The sequence below is a fragment of the Tupaia chinensis genome, unplaced genomic scaffold (genome assembly GCF_000334495.1).
Source record: "Tupaia chinensis unplaced genomic scaffold, TupChi_1.0 Scaffold000001_1, whole genome shotgun sequence".
Taxonomy (NCBI): Eukaryota; Metazoa; Chordata; class Mammalia; order Scandentia; family Tupaiidae; genus Tupaia; species Tupaia belangeri.
Window position 1 is genome coordinate 4,122,855 of NW_006159427.1, and position 10,180 is coordinate 4,133,034.

A 10,180-nucleotide genomic window follows, 5' to 3' on the forward strand; every position below is an offset into this window, starting at 1 on the left:
TCTTTAGTTTTCCTGGAACAGTACTTTCTTCAGGGTTTCTTGAAGAGCTGGTCTGGTGCTGGCAAATTCTTTCAGGTCTTGTTTGTCTGAGAAGATTTTAATCTTTTTTTTCCCATATGAAGGATAATCTTGCAGGATATAATAATCTTGGTTGAAATTGTTTCTCTCTTAACACTTTCAATACATTTTCCCATTCTTTCCTTGCTTGCATTGTTTCCATGGAGAGGTCCGGAGTTAGCCTGATGGGATGACCTTTATATGTCACTTCTCGTTTCTCTCTTGCCAGTTTTAGTATCATGTCTTTGTCCATGGTCTTGGATAGTCTGGCTACGATGTACCTTGGGGAAGATCTTCTGGGGTTGATTTTAACTGGGGTCCTTTGTATTTATTGGGTCTTGATACTTGAATGCCTCTCTAGACTTGGCAAATTTTCTTCCAGGATTTGATGGAATAGATTTTCCATGTCGTTATTTGTTTCTTCACCTTCTGGGATACCAATTATTCTGATATTAGGGCATCTTATGGAATCTAGTATTTCTTGTATATTATTCTCGTGTTTTTTAGTTATTTTCTCTATCTTCTTCATGGTTCTTTGTAGGTCAGAGGCTTTATCTTCCACATCAGAGATTCGATCTTCAGCATGATCTAATCGACTTTTAATACTTTCAAGGGAGTTTTTGATTTCCTCTATTCCAGACTTTATCCCTAATAGCTCCATCTGGTTCTTTCTCAGAGTGTCCATTTCTTCTTTCATATCTTGGACTGACTTTCTCATCTCCTGTAGTTCGTTGTCTCTTTTCTGTTCCAATTCGAAGAATTTGTTCACCATAAATGTTCGAAATTCTTTGTCTGACATCTTGGTAACATTGTCCATTAGCCCTGAAGATGGAGGGCAGTTACTCTTTACCTTTGATGGAGATATATTTCCTTGTTTATTCATACCGGAGGCTCTTCTTCTACTTCTAGTCATTTGGAAGATGTACTGACTTTTAAGTACCTGTCAGGCCAATGTTTCACTGGCTAGGAGCATCTTTCCCTTTTGTTGGGAATTGACGTCTGTCGAAGTCTCTGTTCTGTTGTTTTTAGTAATGTGATCTCAAAAAAGATACTATAGTCAGGTGTCTGAAGAGCAGAATCTCCTTTTTCACAGTTGGTTCCGTAAAAAGGAGGAACCAATATAACTTTATATGACTAGAAAAGTTCAGATCTTCAATTTTAGGCCTAGCTAGTCCCTCTGGCAAAAATGGAAGAAGAAAGAGAGGAAATAATATAAGAGAAAAGAGGGGAGAAATAGGGAAATAAAGAAAAAGTCACACGCCGCGCTAAGATTTCACCAAGGTGCCTTGAGATGTGCCAGGCAGCTGCCGCCAAAGGTACAAGCTATGGAGAGACAGACAGGGAGGAATTTACAAAAGAATGGGGGACAGTAAAGAAGAAAAAAAAATGGAGGAACTTTCTACCTGCCTAGGGGTCTGGGTGGGTCCTGGACTGGGGGTCTGGAAGGGAAGCAGTGGGCGCAGCATGCCCCCTTCCTCGCCAGGTGCCTTGAGATGTGCCAGGCAACTGCCGCCAAAGGTACAAGCTATGGAGAGACAGACAGGGAGGGATTTACAAAAGAAGACAGTAAAGAAGAAAAAAAAATGGAGGAACTTTCTACCTGCCTAGGGGTCTGGATGGGTCCTGGACTGGGGGTCTGGAAGGGAAGCAGTGGGTGCAGCGTGCCCCCTTGCTTGCCAGGTGCCTTGAGATGTCACACTGCAAATTCAATAGAAGAGAAATTAATTACATAAGTCTGAACTAGTGAAATAGAATTTTTTTTTTTTTACTTTAGGCTAAAATATTACTGATTTTCTTCGATGCTTTGATTTCCATATTTAAGGATTTTTGTCTTAAATTGATAGGTTCATCTACCTACTATTTGAACTGAATCCTAACCTTTTTCCTGGTTTTAAATTGTAAACTAATTTCTTTTAACAGTTTTTTATTTTGATCTATTAACTTAAATTGTTTTTCTTGAAATTAAAAAAGTTTTAAAAATACCTATTAATACTATTTAATGACTGCAGAAAGCTATATAGCCCCAGTGAGGTGCTACTTTATAGTATGTTCACTTTACTCACTGAGATTTATACCTAAAGTCAGACATGCATTTATAGATATGTATATATCAGCTGTGCTTGCTATTGAAAATTTTAAATTAGTTAAGGTCCTTAGTGAATCAATAAAATGTGAAAAAAAATGCGTAGAAAACAACAGTAAATACCAGAGACAGTGTGGGAGAAGGGGAGGAATTGGCAGAGAGTCAGAGCTAGAGAATCAAGCAGGGGGACAAATATATAAGAAACAAGAAATAGAAAATTATTTGTTGATGGTAACATATATGGTAATATCCTTGATTGAGCCAATGTACAATATATTCTGGATGGAAAATCTCATTTTGTATACTGTTTTGTTTTGTTTGAGAGATTTTTGTTATAGAGCACTTGCACTCACCAGAGAGAGACAGAGAGACAGAAAGCAAGAAATCCCCCGGGGGGGGGGGGGGTAGACCACGCCACAATCCCTTCTCCTCCATTCTCCTCTCAGGTCTTGGGCACACACGCACACGTGCCCAATGTGAGTTTAAGCCACCGGGTCTGAGGCTCGAACCATGGTTGACTACATGGGAGTGCAACGAATTACATTACACCAACTGCTGGTCCCAGTATACTGTATTAATGTAAAGTGAATGACTGTAAATAAAATTTTTAAAAATCTCTTAAGAATTCAGATAAGACCAAAAAAAAAAAAAAAAACTTTCAAATCATCATTCTTAAATTTTTTTAAGCAAAATATAAAGTATTTCTAAACAAGTAATGAGATCAAGATAGCAGCCCTAGATAAGAAATGACTCTCAGGACCACTAGCTGACGTGGTGGTTAAGGTGTTGGACTCCCACATGGCTGACTGAGGTTTGAGTCCCAGATCCAATAAATTTGAGACTCATGCCGGTCTGTGTGCATGTGTGCCCAAAATCCAAGGAGGTGAATGAAAGAGAAGGAATTGTGGCATGGCTATCCCCCTTGAGGAGTGATTTCTCACTTTCCTTCTAGTCCCTTTCTGTCTCTCCAGCAAGTGCACACACCCTATGGCAAAAATATTAAAAATAAATAAATAAAAATAAAATTTAAAAAAAGAAAAAAGAAATAAAAAGAAAGAAAGAAATTACTTAGATTCTAACCCAGATGCTTTTACTGTTTACCATGTGACCTTGGTTGTTATTTATCTGCTACAGTCCTTTACAAAACGAGGGAACTGCATTAGATTTATTGATAGCTTCCAGCTGCAATTCGAAATGAATAATTTAACAGAGAAATTTATAAAATTAATATTAATAGATTTACCTTTTATATCTAAATAGTTAAAAGAAACCTTAGTAAACTTTCAGATACTGCTTGTTATCTTATCAAAATATGATTGTGGGCTAGTGGAATTTTTGTGTCCAAACATAAAACATTTCTTCCAGTGAAATCTCATGAACCAAATGATCTGGAGAAGTATCTCTGCAGGGAAAAACTCAGAGATAGTCTCCCGTACCCCCTGCCTATTCTAGGAGCTGTTCCTCTCTCTGTGTTCTCTGACTACAATGGAGTTGTAATATGACCTTTCTTTATGGCCACAGCCAATCATCTGTGGTCTAGAATCATCTGTGACCTAGGTGTGGATACTTCACCCACAGGACCAGTGAGGCCCACCCCTAGAATTTGGGTCTCAGGAAAAAATACAGAAAGTATGTTGATCTCTACCTAAAGTCATAAAATGAAAGCCTTTGGTTTAGAAGGCAGCTATGTTCCCATGGAAAGATTGTCTGCAGAAACACGAGGCAAGCAGAGGATCTGACATTGCTAGTACTGAAGTTAGCTGCCTAGAGTAGGTTATTGACCTTGTCCTTGAGATATACCCCAGTATATTTTCAATAAGTCAATAAGTTCCTTTTTTTTTTTTTTTGCCTAAGTTAGTCAGAATCTGGTTTTATTCCTCCCCTCTCCTCACCCCCAAAAGAAACCTAAAGTAATACATCTTCTATCTAAGTAAAATTGAAATTTCTCACCATCAGATAATCTCCCTGTGAGGATGATTACTTCTCTCATAACCCTTTTCATCTCTGCAACTTCTTTAAGACTGCTTTGAGTTATCTGCTTACATTACTCCTTTCTTTTAAACTGAAAACTTGTCATTAGCTTTACTGGTAGAAGACTAACTTTCTCCAGCTAAAATTGACCTGTGTAATACAGAGATATTTCCACCTCGATTCTGTCACTTCCAAGACCTTCTTCAGATTTTATTACACAGAGTACCATAGTCTCTCACAGAAGATGTAATAGACACGAATCAGTAAACTATGTATAGATTTTTGTTGCACCTGTAGAATGAGCCTTAGTTTCATCTACTTAGACCTTGAAGTAAGAGAAAATAATAAAACATGGGTTGTAGTTTGTAAGAAATAATCTTCTGAACCAAAACAACTTAAGATATACTAGAATCATGGTAAATATCCAAAAGCACAATGTGAGGACATCTTGTTTCCTGAACAATCCAAGGTCCAGTATTTTTTATTATTATTATTTTTTTTAATTCTCATTATTATTTTTTAAACATATGATCATGACACATCATTTGGCTTATAAAGAGAATTTACCTAACATGAAATACTTCTCTTACCAGTCAGTTGACAATAGTATACATGTTATCGAGACCCACAGTTAATGTAATGGCTATGACGCTGAACTCCCATGTAGTTGAACATGGTTCGAATCCCGAACCCGGTGGCTTAAACTCACGCCGCACGCATGTGCGTGCGTACCTAAGATCCCAAGAGGAGAATGGAGGAGAAGGGATTGAGGTGTGGCCATCCCCCCTAGGGAGTGATTTCTCACTTTCTATCTCTCTGTTTCTCTCTGTCTTTGTGGCGAGCGCACACGTCCTATAGCAAAAACCTCTCCAAAAAAATAAAAAATAAAAATAATAATAGTATCCATATCATCAACAGGTAATAAACCATTTCTGTGTCAGGGAAAAAAAAGTACACAAGAGTTTCTCTTTCTTCACATCCTTGCCAGCACTTTTTTTTTTTTTTTTTTCCAGAGGGTGCATATACTAATGAGAAAGAAAGAGAGAGAAAGAAGTTAGAAGTTACCAATGGGGCATGGTCACACCAGAGTCCTTTTGCCTCCATTTTTCCATTCTGTCTGGATTTGGGGCATGCATGCTCAAATGCCCAGTGTTAGTGAAACAGCTGGGACCAGGATTTGAGCCTCAGTCAGTCATGTGGGATCTAGCTATCTACACACAGTGCTTAACCACTGCACTACTAGGTTGCACACTTTTTTAAATAGTAGCCATTATAACTGGAGTGAAGTGTACCTCATTATAGTTTTGATTATTTTGCAATGGTTAGTGATGATGAGCATCTTTAAGATTCTTATTGATAAGTTGTACTCACGTGTCTTCTCTCAAGAACTATTAGATTGAGTGCCCATTTTTTTTATTTCTTTTTGTTTTGTGTGTGTGTGTTTGTGTGTTTTCTGTGAGCTGTTTGTTTATATTTATTATATAATCTGATTACTAATTTCTTGGTTACCAATGTATCACTTTTTTGCTAATAGCTTTGGCTAGGACTTCCAGTACTATGTTGAATAAGACTGGAGAAAGTAGACATCCTAGTCTCATTCCTGTTCTTAAAGGAAAGCTTTCAACTTTTCCCCATCAAGTATAACATTAGCTATAGATTTATAATATATTGCTTTTATTGTGTTTATATATGTACCTTCTATATCCAGTTTCTTGAGAGTCTTAATCATGAAGGGCTATTACACTTTATCAAATGCTTGTTCTGTGTCAATTGATATGATCAAATGTTTTTCTTTTCTTTTGTTGATAAAATGTTTCACATTTATTGATTTGCAAATGTTAAACTAACTTTGCATCCCTCGGATAAATTCCACTTTATCATGGTATATGATCTTTTTGATGTGGCAATGAATTTTATTTGCTAGTATTTTTTTAAGGATTTTTGCATCTATGTTCATCAGAGCTATAGGTTTGTAATTTCTGTTGTTGATGGTAGTAGTAGTAGTGATGTTCTTTCTGTTGTCTCTGTCTGCTTTTGGTATCAGGGTAATGATGGCCTTGTTGGGAACCATCAGTTAGCGTAATGGCTATGTTGCTGGACTCCCATGTAGTCGACCGCAGTTCACGTCCCGGACCCGGTGGCTTAAAACTCACGCCCAGCGCATGTGCGTGTGTGCCCAGGATCCCGAGAGGAGAATGGAGGAAAAGGGATTGAGGCGTGACCATCCCCCCCGGGGGGGGGATTTCTCACTTTCTGTCTCTAGGTCTCTCTCTGTCTGTCTGGCAAGCGCACACGCCCTATAGCGAAAGCCTCTCCAATAAAAAAAGAAAGAAACATGATGGCCTTGTAAAATTAGTTTGGGATTACTCCCTTCATTTGGAACTTTTGGAATAGATTAAGAAATGGTGTTAGTTCAGGCCAGTATGTAGCATGGAGATTAAGGCGCTGGATCACCCATGGCTGACTGTGCAGTTCAAGGCCTGGACCTGGTTGCCTGAAAATCACTCCAGGACTGTATGTGTACATGCCCAAAATCCTGAGAGGAAACTAGGGGAGAAGAAATTGTGGCATGACCATCCCCCTTGGGGTATCATTTCTCACCGCTGCTTTGTCCCTCTTTGGTGAGCACACATGTTCTATAGCAAAATTTTTCAAAGTAGTAATAATAATTTGTGTTACTTCTTTAAAACCTTTGTAAAATTCAGCAATGGCACCATCTGGACCTGAGTGCACTTTCTTGGGAGACTTTCTACTTTTTATTCAATCTCTTTACTTGTTCTTGGTCTGTTCAGGCTTTCTATTTCTTCCTGATTCAATTGATTAGATGTTATATGTCCAGGAATTTGTCCATCTCCTCTAGGTTTTCTAGCTTGTTGACACATAGTTGATCATAACAATCTCCAACAATCTTTTATGTTTCTGTACTATCATTGTAATCTCTCTCTTTTTTTCTGATTTTTAAAAATTTTGTTTGGATCCTCTCTCATTTTTTCTTAGTATAGCTAATAGTTTGTTGATTTTATTTATCATTTCTAAAACAAACTTTTCATTTTATTGATCTTTCGTATAGATCTTTTGGTCAGTCTTTTATTTATTTCTGCTATACATTTTTTTGGAGAGGTTTTTGCTGTAGGGCACATGTGCTCACTAGAAAGACACAGAGAGACAGAGAGACAGAAAGCAAGAAATCACACCCCAGGGAGATGGCTACACCAAAATCCCTTCTCCTCCATTCTCCTCTCAGGATCTTGGGCATGTATACACATGCACCCGGTGTGAGTTTAAGCCAGGACTCAAACTGTGGTCAGCTACATGGGAGTCCAGCACATAGCCATTATGCCAACTGCTGGTCCCTCTGCTTTACATTTTATTATTTCTTTTCTTCTACTACTTTTCAGCTTAGTATTTTCTTGCTTTTCTGGTTTCTTTTTTTTTTTTTTAACACTTAATTACTGTATATCTTTACACCACACAAAATGGGCTTTTTGGGTGTGAATATACTGTGTATCAGTTCAGGCATTGATATTACCACAGACATTATCATCAATAGATAATTTTCTACTTTTGTGTTCATTAAATATTTGGGGTATTTCCCCCCTTGATCCCTTCCTTTCTGCCACTCATTGTCTACCCTCCTCCCTCAGTGTTTCTAATATCCACAGCTGTTCTCTTAACCTCCCAACCTTTTAGTCTCTGCTATAAAGTACAGACACTTAATATATATTAAGTGGGGATGTGTACAATGCCTCTCTTTCTGGTTTGCTTCATAATCTGGTTTGCTTTACTTAGCATTAAATCTTCCATATTCATCCACTTTCTATCAAATGCCACGGTATTGTTTTTTTATGGCTGAGCAGTATTCCATAGAGTACATGTGCCATACTTTTTCAGTCTGTTCTTGGACATTTTGGTTGATTCCATATCTTAACAGTTGTGAATAATGCTGCAATATACATGGATGTGCAAGTGTTTTCCTGTCCTTTGGGTAGATATCCAGGAGCGAAATTGCTGGATCATATGGTAGTTCTATTTTCTGGTTTCTTAAGATGCATTGTTAGGTTATGTATTAGCCATCTCTTTATTTCATTCATAAGAACTGTAAACATGCCTCTAAATACTGCTTTTGCATACCCCAAAGGTTTTTGGTATGTAAATTTTCCATTTTCACTTATTTAAAAAAAGTTTTACATTTATTTCTTAATCTATTAATTGACCCTGTTTAGTTTTTAGATATTTGTATATTTTTCACATTTGTTCTTTTTTTTAATTTCTAGTTTTATTCCATTTGATTACAAAAGATATTTAACTGGAACCAGTAGTTGGCGTAATGTCTATGTCACTGAATTCCCATGTGGTCAATTGCAGTTCGAGTCTCAGACCTGGTGGCTTAAACTCACACCGGGCGCGTGTGCATGCATGCCCAAGATCCCGACAGGAGAATGGAGGAGAAGGGATTGCGGCATGGCAATCACCCTGGGGGGTGATTTTTCACTTTCTGTCTCTCTGTTTCTCTGGTGAGCGCACATGCCCTATAGCAAAAAAACTCTCAAAAAAATTAACTTACTTTTTTAAAAAAAATAATTATTATTTTAACATTTTACTTATTTATTCATTCATTTCAATTTGACAAGAGTGGGAGAGAGTAAAGGTCAGGAGGGGAGTGAGAAAGCAAGTCACCAGGTCTAGAACTCAAACTGCGGTTGACCATGTGGGAGTCCAGTGCCCTTAACCACCACTCCACCTGCCAGCCCTTGATTTCTTTCTTTCTTTCTTTCTTTTCTTTTTTTAAAATTTATTAAAGCCTCCTGTCCCACTATCTGATCAGTCCTAGAGAATGTTCCATGTATGAGAAAAATGTGCATTCTGTGGCTATTGGGTGAAATGTTCCATAACTATCTCTCAAACCCCTTATGTTCTGTGGTGCCATTTAACATCTAGATGACCTGTCCAATGATAAGAGTGAGGTAGTGACAGTTTAATTATAATGTATCTTGATGTGGGTATTTTTCTTAATTGCCATAGGACACATGTGCTCTCCAGAGTCAGAAGAGAGAGAGACAGAGACAGCAAAAGTGAAAAATCACCTCTCAAGCGGGATGACAACATCACAATCCTTTCTCCTCCATTCCCCCCCATCAAGATTTTGGGCATACATGCACATGTGTCTGGTGTGTTTTTCAAGTTGCTAGGTCTGGAATTCCAACCACACAGTCAGCCATGTACGATCCAGCTGCCTTAACCACCACACCACCTGGCTGGCCCAGATGTGGGTATCTTTGAGTTCCTCCTACTTGGAGTTCACTGAGCTTCTTGGATATTTACAATCCTGTCATCTAATGTAGGAAGTTTTAAGCCCTTATTCTTTAAGTAATCACTCAGTTTTCTCTTTCTTCTGAGATTTCCACAAAGCATGTCTGTCCCCGGGATGGTTTTCTGTAGATCCCTTCGATTCTGTTTACTTTCCTATAATCATTTTTCTTTCTGTTCCATAGACTCAACAATTTTAATTGACCTATCTTAAAACTCACTGATTATTTCTTCTACCTGCTCAAATATGCTTTTGAATTCCTGTAGTGATTTTTTTTATTTCAGTTATTGTACTTTTCATTTAGAGATCTTTCATCTCCTTGGTTAAATTTGTACTTGGGTATTTTTCTTTTTGGCTCCTTTTTAGGTTTTCTATTTATTGATACTTCTATTTAGTTCATACATTATTTTCACATCTTCCTTCAGTTCCTTCAGCAGCTTAAAGACAGTTTCTTAAGGTTTTTTTCTAACCAATCTGCCATCTGATCTTACTCAGTATGGTTAGCGTTGGATTTTTTAAATTTGAATTGGCCATACTTTCTCATCTTTTATGCCTTATGTTGGTTTTATTGTTGTTTTGTTGTTGCTGTTGTTGCTGAAAATTGGACATTATTTAAATCTACTAGAATAATAACTCTGGAAATTAAATTGTCCCCCTTCCCCAGAGTTTGCTGATTTTCGTTTTTGTTATATGTAGCCTGTCTTTATGCCAGGGATCAACCTAAAGAATAAAATTAGAGCTTGCTTGGACCTTTTTGAATA

At 37.6% G+C, this 10,180-nt stretch overlaps 1 protein-coding gene across 1 annotated transcript in view; it reads left to right on the forward strand.

The window, feature by feature from the left end:
- MYO3A (myosin IIIA) overlaps positions 1-10,180 on the forward strand; it is a 286,656-nt gene that overhangs the window by 70,063 nt on the left and 206,413 nt on the right. The gene's annotated exons all lie outside the window — the stretch shown is intronic.